Source organism: Lygodium microphyllum, chromosome 3 (assembly GCF_053477565.2).
Source record: "Lygodium microphyllum isolate KBCC chromosome 3, Lygodium_microphyllum_v1.1.10, whole genome shotgun sequence".
In the NCBI taxonomy this organism is placed as follows: Eukaryota; Viridiplantae; Streptophyta; class Polypodiopsida; order Schizaeales; family Lygodiaceae; genus Lygodium; species Lygodium microphyllum.
The window spans coordinates 54,883,589-54,895,040 of NC_141137.1; positions in this window are offsets into that span (position 1 = coordinate 54,883,589).

Here is an 11,452-nt window from a genome sequence, read left to right on the forward strand (position 1 = left end):
CATACCCTACCCTCGTAGAAACCGAATAGATTACGATAGGGGAGTGTGTGGTAGGTATGACTTTTTTAATATCTACAATGTCAATGCAACAACTCCCGAGGAATGCATGACCTTTAGAGTAGGGAACTTGCGCTCTTCTATTAACCGCTTCCTCGAGGATTTCTCTTCTTGCCCAGACCTAGCCTTCATAACCACTTGTAATTACCTAAGGATCATTAGGTTTCTACTTAAACAAAAGCTAGTACTGAGGAAGCCCACCTCCCCCCACTCTTTTTTGACATTAACCTAGGAATAGATAGATGTGATATAGCTAGGCTCATGATGAGGGCAACCCTGCTTCCCTCGTTTTGCATGAGGATCCTTAAAGACATGAATGATAGCTGTTTTATGAGGTGGAGCCACCCTTTTTTTTCAACCACACCTCTCGATGCGAGGGCTAACATCAAGGAATACCTGCAGAGTCGCGCGCTCTTGACTAAATCCCTAAGACCATCTTGCGACTCATCCGATGAAGATCAGGGTAGAGTCTAAGAGCGTCCCTAGTGGCAAAAAAAAGCACTTTTCATGCCACAAATCACTGCACCTAGTATTTTCATACCTAGCCCCACCCCCATGACACATGCTCAGGGCACAACAAGGGCAGGATACACCTAGGGAGGTACCACTCGCCTATGGTTAGACATGTCACCCTAAGCTCCACGCATTGCACCCTCCATCTACATCAACTGGGTCCTCAAGTGTGGGACACCACCCAGGGCTTGCCCAAGGTAGACCCATCTCCTAGTTCCACAAGCATTAGCACCATACACTCCATGGTCATGTAGACACACCCCAGGTAGTGCACCTTCTTTTCTTTCCAAGTACATGTGAAGGCCCCGCCACCAGCTTCAAAGACCCCATCATCCATGCAATGCCCTTTCCATCCTACACCATGTGCCATCAGGAAAAGCACAACCAATCAAGGGGCAGACGCAACAACCCTATTAGAAAGTGAATGAAGAAGCTCATTGGAAACAGCAGGTGAACTCAGCCATGGAGAGTCAAATGATGGATCCATCTAGCATCATTTTCAATTTCAAAGATGGACCGACCCCTCAGCTTCCAACAAGCACAGGAATCACCGAAGAGCAACAATCCTACTACCTGCGCTGTACGGGCCTTTCCACTGCTGAGCTCAAGGAGTTAGGTTTTCAGGAGCAGGAGCAGCCACCACCACCACCACCAATCATTCCCCCTGTGGTTGAGCGAAATGTCGAAGAGGGTCCGGATTTCGAGCAAGATGATGACGAAGAGCCGCAAAGGATGCCGAGTCCGCCTCAACACGAGATCCCACAGGAGGAACCTGCAGATACCGATCTACTAGAACACATAGTTGCAGCAAGGAGAAGGAGACAAGAGTTAGCTGAGGAGGCCCAACACCGCGCACGCACACTTCCATGATAACTCCCTGAGGAGCCCATGCCACTGAGGAATGATACACATCCTGTAGAGATTAGCCCCAGGAGTTGTATCCCTCCAACACTAGGGATCATACCCAATGCTAGGGCCCTTGGTTCCATAAATCCCTCCAATACCAAGGCTCCTACCTGGATCAAGAGCCTTCCAGTTCCATAAATCTCTCCAACAGGTCCAAAAATCCCTCCACTACCAGGGCCCCTACCCGGCTCAAGAGCCTTCAAGCTCCATAAATCTCTCCACCAGGTCCATAAATCCCTCCAATACCACGGCTCATCCCAAACTCAAGAGCCTTCCAGTCCCAGAAATCCCTCCAACACACCCTCAACATGGTCTGTCCACAAACTCAAGAAGGCCTTGGCCACCCAACACCAACGCCCCTCTCACCACCAGCAAATACCATGGGATTGGCACTCGTCTAGGAGGGGGGTAATGTTAACCCTCAGAAGAACAAGGTGGAACGTCGGGAAACTCTAAAGCAGAGGACAGGGCCAAGGCAAAAGTGAAACGAAAGATAAAGGTGCGCCAAGAAAAATATGAAAACACAAAAGTGCAAAAAAGTCCTAAATCAAGGAGAAAGGCGCAAAAAAAAAATGCAAGTAAATACTTTTGTAAAAAAGTGCAAGGTGTACCATGATTTATTTTAAGAGTGTCGAGCTCCATCTCTTCTCTTTGCTTGTTTGTGTGTGCTTAAGGAAGGGAGTGTGATAGTGTGAGGGAGTGAGTGTGTGAGGGTGAGGGATCAAGGAGGTGAAGCTAAGCTCTCCTCTCCTCTCCTCTCCTCTCCTCTCCTCTATTCTATTCTATTCTCCTCTATTCTATTCTATTCTATTCTATTCTATTCTATTCTATTCTATTCTATTCTATTCTATTCTATTCTATTCTATTCTATTCTATTCTATTCTCTTCTCTTGCGTGCGGCTATAGAGGATGGAGCTTGGAGGTGGAGGTTTGAGGATGCTTGAACTTGCATCAAGAATCATGGAGCTATCGGAGTGTTTGAGAGAGAAAACAACTCAATCGGGCATCAAGGTAAGCTCACTACATTTGTAGAGAGAGAGAGATACGGCGCATCAGCTATGTGAGAGATAGCCATTAGTGCTCGCTTGAAACGCTTGAACAATAAGCAGTCTGTGAGTCTTGCTATGGTAGAGCTTGTGCTTGCCTCTACAGTAATGTTTTTGTCAATGCCCATCTTCATTTCCCTAATATCACTTGCCACACTTGCCAAATTGTTCTTTGCATGCATGCTGTCCCAACTATCCATAAGCATAGTTTTGTCCATAATTTGATGAATACAAGTCCAAATAGAACAAATGATAGCTCTATTTGAATCCTATGATGTCTAGCTTCAAATGATAGTGTTGGTTTCAATTTAGGAGCAAAAATACCCTCTCTCTAAAAGGATTTATAGATCTGTCCACAGTGGACTGCACCCTGTTTTACTCTGTTTTGGCCCTGTTTTACCTCATGAACAATGTCTTTCACCCATAAGAAGTTGGGAGATGCTTTAGATCAGTAGGTACATTGATAATCCAAGCATATTCTCTGCAAATAAGCCCATAATGCACCCAATTTTTGCAATAGTCTAACTGTCATACATTGTATACTCTCAATGACTTGGTCAAGTGTGATCCATAGTATATGCAAAGGAAAGAGGAACCCACTTGCTTGTTCAATCTTGTTGAAAGGTGCCAAAAAGAGCATTCGATCTTGAAAAGCACTTACTAATATTGATATTGGAAATAGCTTGCATGTCAAGGTCCATACATGCTAATCATACATGAAACAAACATGTCTTGAAGAGCATTAGGCTTCCCATACATTTGTCTCATGTTGCTCCTACATTTGCCTTCAAAATACCCATACATTTGTCTATAAGAAACTCATACATGTGTCTTTATGCTACCATACATTTCTCTTTATGCTGCCCATATCAAAATACCCATTCTATCATGCTGCAAACATGATACAATGCTAAGAATGCTTGTAGGTAACAATAGGTCTTCAATCTTCATGAGATCTTGGTAAGAATGCTTGTAGGATTGATTCATTGATTGAAGAGTGCTTCATTGTTGATGATGAACCAAATCTTCAATAAAATTATTGAGTACAAACTATCCATTATGTCCAAGAGACAAGAAAGCTCCAAGACCTCTCATAGAAGCTTTGAACTCTATGGATTCTTTTAAGAAATGTAGGTAGAATGATCCAAGAGTGGATTGAGACTTTGAAAATGAAACGAAGTTCTATTCTTCACTTAAATTTGCCAAAATTTTGAAGTATTATGTTGTACATCATTCCCATGAACAGAAAGAACTCCAAACCTTCAAAACTTGCTCAATCCTTTGTGAATCTGGAGTGGCCCTATTTGTGGAAACTCTTGTACTTAGGGTTGAAGCATTTTGTTGATGAAGAACAATTGATTAAAATAGCTTCAGTCCATCTCCAAATAGTCAAGACTCTCTATTGATAATGTCCCGCTTCTTGATCAAGATCTTCCATCAAGAGTACTCCCATGAACCATTGGATCCAAGATTTGATGAAGAGTGCTTCAATACGGATGCCTCTTGATTAGAAGTTGATGATTGCTCTTCCACGTGTGAAGTAGGCTTCAAGAAGTCTTCAAAAGTTGAAAAAGAATCCACTAATTGCTTCTCTTGAAATAGCATAGACTTCCTCGTCAATGGTACCTCCAAGAATCAGCTCCTTTCTTCAATTGTGATGGGAAATCCTTGCAATGTTGGTTCTATCCTTTGTGTAGAGGTCTCAAGAAGTGGTATTTGTCAAAAGCCCCTTGATCATGAAGAGAAATTGCTAAGATTTTGCTTGCTATCCATAACAGTCCCTGTTAGGCTTTATGAGAACCATGGGAGGGAAAAAATGGTTGAATCCTCTCCATACGTTGAAGTAGGCATTGTAGTTGATCAACAAGAAGCTTGAGATGAGCTACAAAAGCTCAAAAATCTTCATGATCACGAGCAATACAACACCCTGCATTTTCGGTGCAGGCAGCATGAGTGCATGTTGAAGTACTATGAGATCAAGAGGCGGCTAATAAGCCATTTGAGTACTCAATGGGAAGTTTAGAGCATGGAAGCTTAAGCTATTAGGTCCATTTTGATAATAGAGATCATGGGAGAGAGAGAGGATGGAGGTTTTGGCTATGGAGGTTGAAGGAAGCTTGGGGCAAGAGAGAGAATGACTATTTTGCAAGAGTAACCCTTTCCCTCTCAAAAGTAACCCATACTAAAACCCATTCTAACCGCAGTTGCCTGCGGTTTCTCCATTCTCCTCAATTTTTGGACCAAAATGAGGTCACGACTTGCCAAGTTGGGTGTAGCCCACCATTGTCCACAAGTAATGCAGAGATTCTCCATCTTAGTCAGAGTTTGTGGCGGATCTCCATTTCTGACCACGGTTATGGAAGAACTAACTCTTATAACTAATTTTTAACTGCGGTTTTCACTCCCTAGTCACTACAACTAGATCTAATGCATGAAAATGACTTCTGATAGGATCTAAACTAATGCTCTAATACCAATGTAAAGAAAGACTAATCCAACAATGGAGATGAACAAGAAATCAAGGTATTCTAAGCTACACATACAAGAAATATACCAAACTGAGATCCAAGCATGGCCATGCCATGAAACATCTTCTATTACCATAGCACAACATAGCCATGGAAGCTGAAATCAAGATACAAGAAACAAAGCTTAGTACTCACCCCAAGTTGGTGATGAACAAGAAATCTCTAAGAAAAAATAGTATAAGCGTCAAAAAGCCCCCAACTTTGGCTAGGGCTACTTATTTATAGCAAACCCTAAGCCCTAGACCTCTAATCTTCTAACAAAGGCTTTTAGCTTGTCATTGGCCTTATTTATTTGTCATTGGCCTTATTTACTTCATTACACTTAAACGAGCTATGATAAATATGACCAAAGCAAATGGAAGCCTTTACCTGAGCACTTCCCGAATCCCGAAAAGTCATGCTTGGTCCACATGAGAATGGCTCGTATATTGGCGGACCTTTGACCATCGCGCTTGCTCATATCTTCTACGATGACCCCCTTCTCCTACAAAATCTTAAGCTCATCAACTAATGGATGGAGATAGATGTCCATATTCTTGACTTTGTAGTGGCCAGGAATGAGCATGCTAAGGATCAAGTGTCCTTTCTTCGTAGAAAGCCTTGGCAAGATGTTGTAGTTAACGGACTACAGGCCACACACTATAATAAGTTGAACAGAGACCGAATGGGTTCATGCCATCCATAGCAAGATCGAGCCGAAGATTTCTTGACTCTTGTGCAAAGCCTGGAAAGGTAGAGTCAATGTGGCTCCATGTGCCTGAATCTGCTGATATTCGTTGGACTCCATATCTGGATCTATTCTACACATGCCACATTGTCAAGCTCGCCATGCCTGACATAGAAACACGTGACATATACAGGGGACAAGTGGAAAGTGTCTGAGAACTTTCTGAGGGATGGTTTGCCTTTGCAAGTCCTCTCGATATCTGTGAGCACCACACTTTGGACATGTCTCCATAGTCTTGTACTCTTCTCGAAACAACACACAATCATTGGCACATGCATGGATGCTATTGTAGTCCATGCCAAGCTTTTGCAAAACATGTCGCACATCATCACAAGACTCAGGCATGGTATTTCCAAGTGGTAATGTATGATACTTTAGCAACCTAAAAAGAAATCATAAAAAACCTTGAAAAAGCACAATTGTTTTTTATAATGGTGCCAAAAAGAAATCAATGAAGCATAGAAAGAAGGTACCTAAACAACTCAGTCACACTCGCATCGCTCCATCTATATTTTGCTTGCACACTTAGGAGTGCAAGCAGCATCTTCAGGCGAGATACTCAGCACCCATCATATAATGATATGGATGTTTCCTCTCTTAGCAGATCATATGTCACGGCATCCATGTGTATCAATACATCAATCATTGTGTCCATCTCAGGCTCCAAGATTGTAGGAAATACTGAAAGTCTACATGTCTCCTTTGGTATTGGCAGTATAGACTAGGTCGTGCCTTCCAAGTGGTGGATTGGCTCATGCACTCCATCCGTTAAACGCTATCGGAGGGGTTTTTGTCGAAAGGTCATATCCACTGGGGGATCAGAGATAGAAGGAAGTAGAGGATAGGAGATGGAAGAGAAGAAAAAGAATAGACAAGATGTAAACACGATAAAGCACAAAGCACAACGAATCAAATCACTATGTATTGATAGAACCTGAAATCCCTTGTCTGGAACTACTCAAAAGCAATCTCCGAGCATTAGATCTTTCGGAGCTCCCTCGTAGACCAAAAATGTGCATCAAAACAACAGCTTCCTCTCTGTTTCTCGGAACCCAAATCTGATGGCTCCATTGGCTCTCCCAAGAATCTATGCACCTCTTATACATTCGTGCATGCATCTTGCATTCTATCAATCCTATCTATTTTTGCTGGTGATGGGCTTTGCCCATAGGGCCCACACATAAGCCCAACAATCAAAACCTCTTCAACTCCAAAGACAGACTTTTGTCCAGAAAGAGTTAAATGCACCTCTTCTAGACGCGTCAAAATCCTCTCACAATCCACAATATGGTCTGCAACAAACTGTCTGCACCCATGAGCATCCATCTCTTTATTCTTTTCATCCATTGCACACCCTTTGATTGGAACATCATCCAAGAAGGGCATTGTCAATTGTGATATAAAATCCTTGAATATCCTATTTGTAGTATTTTTCATGTGTGCCATTGAGTTTGTTGCACACTGCAGGAGAGTACACATCCATACTAACCCTAAGGGAGTCTTCATGGTTGTGATATCCCTGCTTTCAACTACAAGCTGAAACTTATCATACCCTAGGTAAAGATCACCCAAAGAATAGATCGCTCTGCATGCAAAATCCTTTGCAAATTCATCAACCGCACAAGACATGCACCCACATTTCTTATGATCACTTTATTGACCGGTTGCATGTCTTGAATAAATCTCAAAGCCCCATTCTTTTTGGGCATAATAAACCAACAATTTGAGTACGGGGCTGAAGAGGGCTCCAAGATCTTCATGCCAATATTTTCATTTAGCAAATACATTAGCTTTGGCAAGTAAGCTTTATGCACTGGAATAGGCCTCAAGTTCCATGGTACATGTGGCACATTAAATATTACCATAGGAGAGACAACATTTGGATCCACACAACCTATTTAGTTGGCTGAAATACAAATGTTTTTCCATGCCTAGCTAACATCTACATAAAACAGTCTCTTTCAATAGGCAAAAGAAACCCTTCTACACGAACTTTCAATTCCTATAATGTGACAGATGTAAACTGGTGACCTATATCTTTAGGATCCCGTAAGCTTAGCTACCTTGACACTTTTTCATACAGATCCTCACTTTCTGGTGGAAGGGGCAAAGCAATTGGTTTCATCTTTTTGTCACATGTCTTATATTTTGTCTCCACAAGTGCTTCAACCCATTGTAATCCTTCTTATTGAGCAAACAATGCTATAATATCATACATGTCCAAAGAACATACTAACAACACTCTGTTTTCAGCCTCATTTTTTGCATGTATAGTTGCTGAAATTTCAGCCATAGTGTCATTAATATTCAGCCCATAAAATATGTCTAAAATGCCTTCATTTTCAACTAGTAGTCCCAATGCGCTCAGTTCCTTAGTAGCCTATTTCATAGATATGCGTTCAGCCTTGCACATAGCTTCCATAGGCTTAAACCAACATGAATTGTTTAATATAAACTAAGAATAACAAATTGTAAATACATGCTTCATTCCATCAAGAGGCAAGTACATCCTTTGAACAGCACTACTGTAGCCCCGCATTACAGCAATGCTTGATAATAATCTAGGTCTTTGAATTCCCTTGAATTTGGAGGCAAAGGAGGCTCTCAAAGCATATCCCGACTCCTAAGATGATTAACATAAATAGTGAGAAATTGGACTGCTTTCCTTCCATCCTTGCTTCTGACTCTTGCATAAGCAAAACCATCATCAAGCACCTTTGTTTCTATACGCACTCTTGTAATATAGGGCTATCCCAAAATCACTGCATATGAGAAATTATCTTACATAAAGAAGTGTTGCTCTTCTTATACATCACCAACCATCACTTTTACATTAGGACATATAGCATAGAGTTCCCTTGAAGAATTATTCACAGCCCTCATATGCCAACCATGATCAGTGTCCACAGGCCATGCACCATTTTCATACAATCCACGCTCAATGACATTAATCTTAGACCCATGGTCAAGCAAAGCAACAAAAAGGAGTTTCACACTCCCCTATTTTCACTATCGTTTCAATGGTAGCCCTGGCCCAATGATTTCTTATGTAATGATTTCATGGAATAAATCCTAGAGTCTCTTCCCCATATTGTTGCATCTGACTTACTCCACCATGCATATTGCTAGAAGACAATGCATTTTCAACCACTTTCTTCGTTTTTCCACATGCTGTCACAACTGATTAGTAGTATCCTACATAGATGATCCAGTACTTGCTTCATGCTCGTATTCAGCCCGAATACCCAACAAACTAGTTTCCTCTTCAAATTGCAGCAATGCACTGGTGGTATCACCAAGAAACTGTGTCAATGATCTCATCATGAAATTCTTGCTTGGCAATGCCAAGCACCTCTCCCAAGGTGAATTCCACCCGACTGTTTGCTATCCGTTCTTCAAGGACCTTCTTAAGGGCTGTGGCTGTCTCAATGTGTCAGACTACAACTTATATCTTGGCTACTTGGCCTTCTTTTTTCCCTCTTGTTTGCTATCCTATTTTTGCTCCTAACTAACCTCTTCTATAACCTGCTCGGGAGGTGGCTAATTTGTAGCTTTAGGCTGATCCACACTTCTTCCTGTCACTCTTTTAGATGTCCTTGCATTATCTTCATCTCTCTTTCGTTTCTCTTCTATAAGTACATCAGTATTTTGTACCTTTACTAAATATGCATACACTGAATATGCATCTACTAGTGATTCCCAAGCAGTTATGTCATGAATGTCTTGCCCTGCATGAGATATTTCACTATCAGTAACTTTTCTCTTTTCAATTTCATGCAAAGCATGTGTCCATATTGCAGCCTTTAGACCTGGCCATGCATTCTATCCAACTATAGACCAAAAGTAGAAGCATGTACAGCCGCATAAGCATTTCGGACAGCCAAGTCTTCCAACAACTTCTGCATACTTCCCTTTCTAAAATTCAAAGCAAGAGGCAATCCCGTTTCTTGTGGATCTTTCCATCTTTCCAAAAGATGAGCTGTCGTGCCAAGGCCTCCTGATAGGCAGCACAATCCTTTCTCTCATGCTGCAAACTATCACACCACACACATCTTTTCTTGGCTTAGGGGTTGCTGCCCATCCCCTTTCCTCTTGTCCTTTTTCATCCAATTTTGTGACCTTCAATTGAAGATCTCGCATGCGTTTGACCAATTCATCTAATACATCTTCCCTAACAATGGGAAAAATAGCAGGTACAACCATAGGGTTAGCCACAGAAGTGGGTGGCTTACTAGATACATCAACTATTTTGCCCGTAACAGTGGGCAAGCTAGAGACATGCAATATTTCTCTTCTTCTATGCATTTTCACAAGTATAGTAATAGCTTCCTTGACATGTCTCCACTCTGTTTTAAGACATGTCTTTGTAATCTGATCCTCTTGCAAATCATCAAGCTTCTCTTGAAGCTCAGGATCTGTTGCTTGTAGAACAATTCAATTTTTTGACTTGCAAGAGCTTGCTATTGTGCAAGATCTAACTGATCAAATCGACTTTCAAATTATCTTAACAATTCTGTAGCCATAAGACCGTTATTGGGTTGTAAAACCCACTCCTGAAAAATGCGCATAATCAAAGTGGTGTCTTCAATGTAAAATTCTTCCCTAAGTGTCTTCTTGAAAGCTAACTAGTCAGCATCCTGCATGTACAATTCAATAATTTGCACTTTCAGTTCGTGTACAGTGATCCGAACAAAATACTGGCTCCATGCAAGTTGAGCCACCCCAAAGAATTCCATCTTTTGAGCATAGGTATGTATATATGCAGATGCATTCCTGCCATTGAACAACTTCATCTCACGCTCAACTACTTGCAGAGCATTCATCACAATAGTTTCTATTTGAGCAGAAGCCTGTATCACCTATTGTTGTTGTTGTGCATACATAAGCATATTCATATTCTGCACTAGCCACTGCAAAACATCACTGGAAATTGTGTTCGAAGGTTCCCCCATCTTATCTTTCCTTCTGACGACCTTTCACGTGGAGTTCACCAATGTCGAAGGGGTTTTTGTCGAAAGGTCGTATCCATCGAGGATCAGATATAGAAGGAAGTAAAGGATAGGAGATGAAAGAGAAGAAAAACAATAGACAAGAGGTAAACACAATAAAACACAAAGCACAATTAATCAAATCATTATATATTGATAAAACCTAAAATCCCTTGTCTAGCACTACTCAGAAGCAATCTCCGAGCATTAGATCTCTTGGAGCTCCCTCGTAGACCAAAAATGTGCATCAAAACAATAGCTTCATCTCTGCTACCCAGAACCCAAATCTGATGGCTCCGTTGGCTCCAAAAGGGGGGTAAAACATCGGTACACCTGATCATGAATCTCACAGATCACTCCTTCTTCTTCTCTCAGTTCAAAGTGTTATTTACTATCTGTCAACTGCGATCTGACGCGCGCGATTTCGCATTTACTTTTTTTTTCATGAAAAATCCAAAACTAGCAGGAGGCCAAGAATTCTTTGAGAACGAGGTCGACTCATTCTTTTGTGGTGACTTGTCTATCGACCTTCCAGTGTGTACACGGAGTCTTGCCAGGAGATTGACATGGGACCATAGGCTATGTTATACTTGCAGCATCCGCCTACACAATTCGTTGATGAATCGCTAAGGATACTCTAGAATATGCATTTTAAGTAACATCTATTAGCGTGCTTTGCTTGAATCT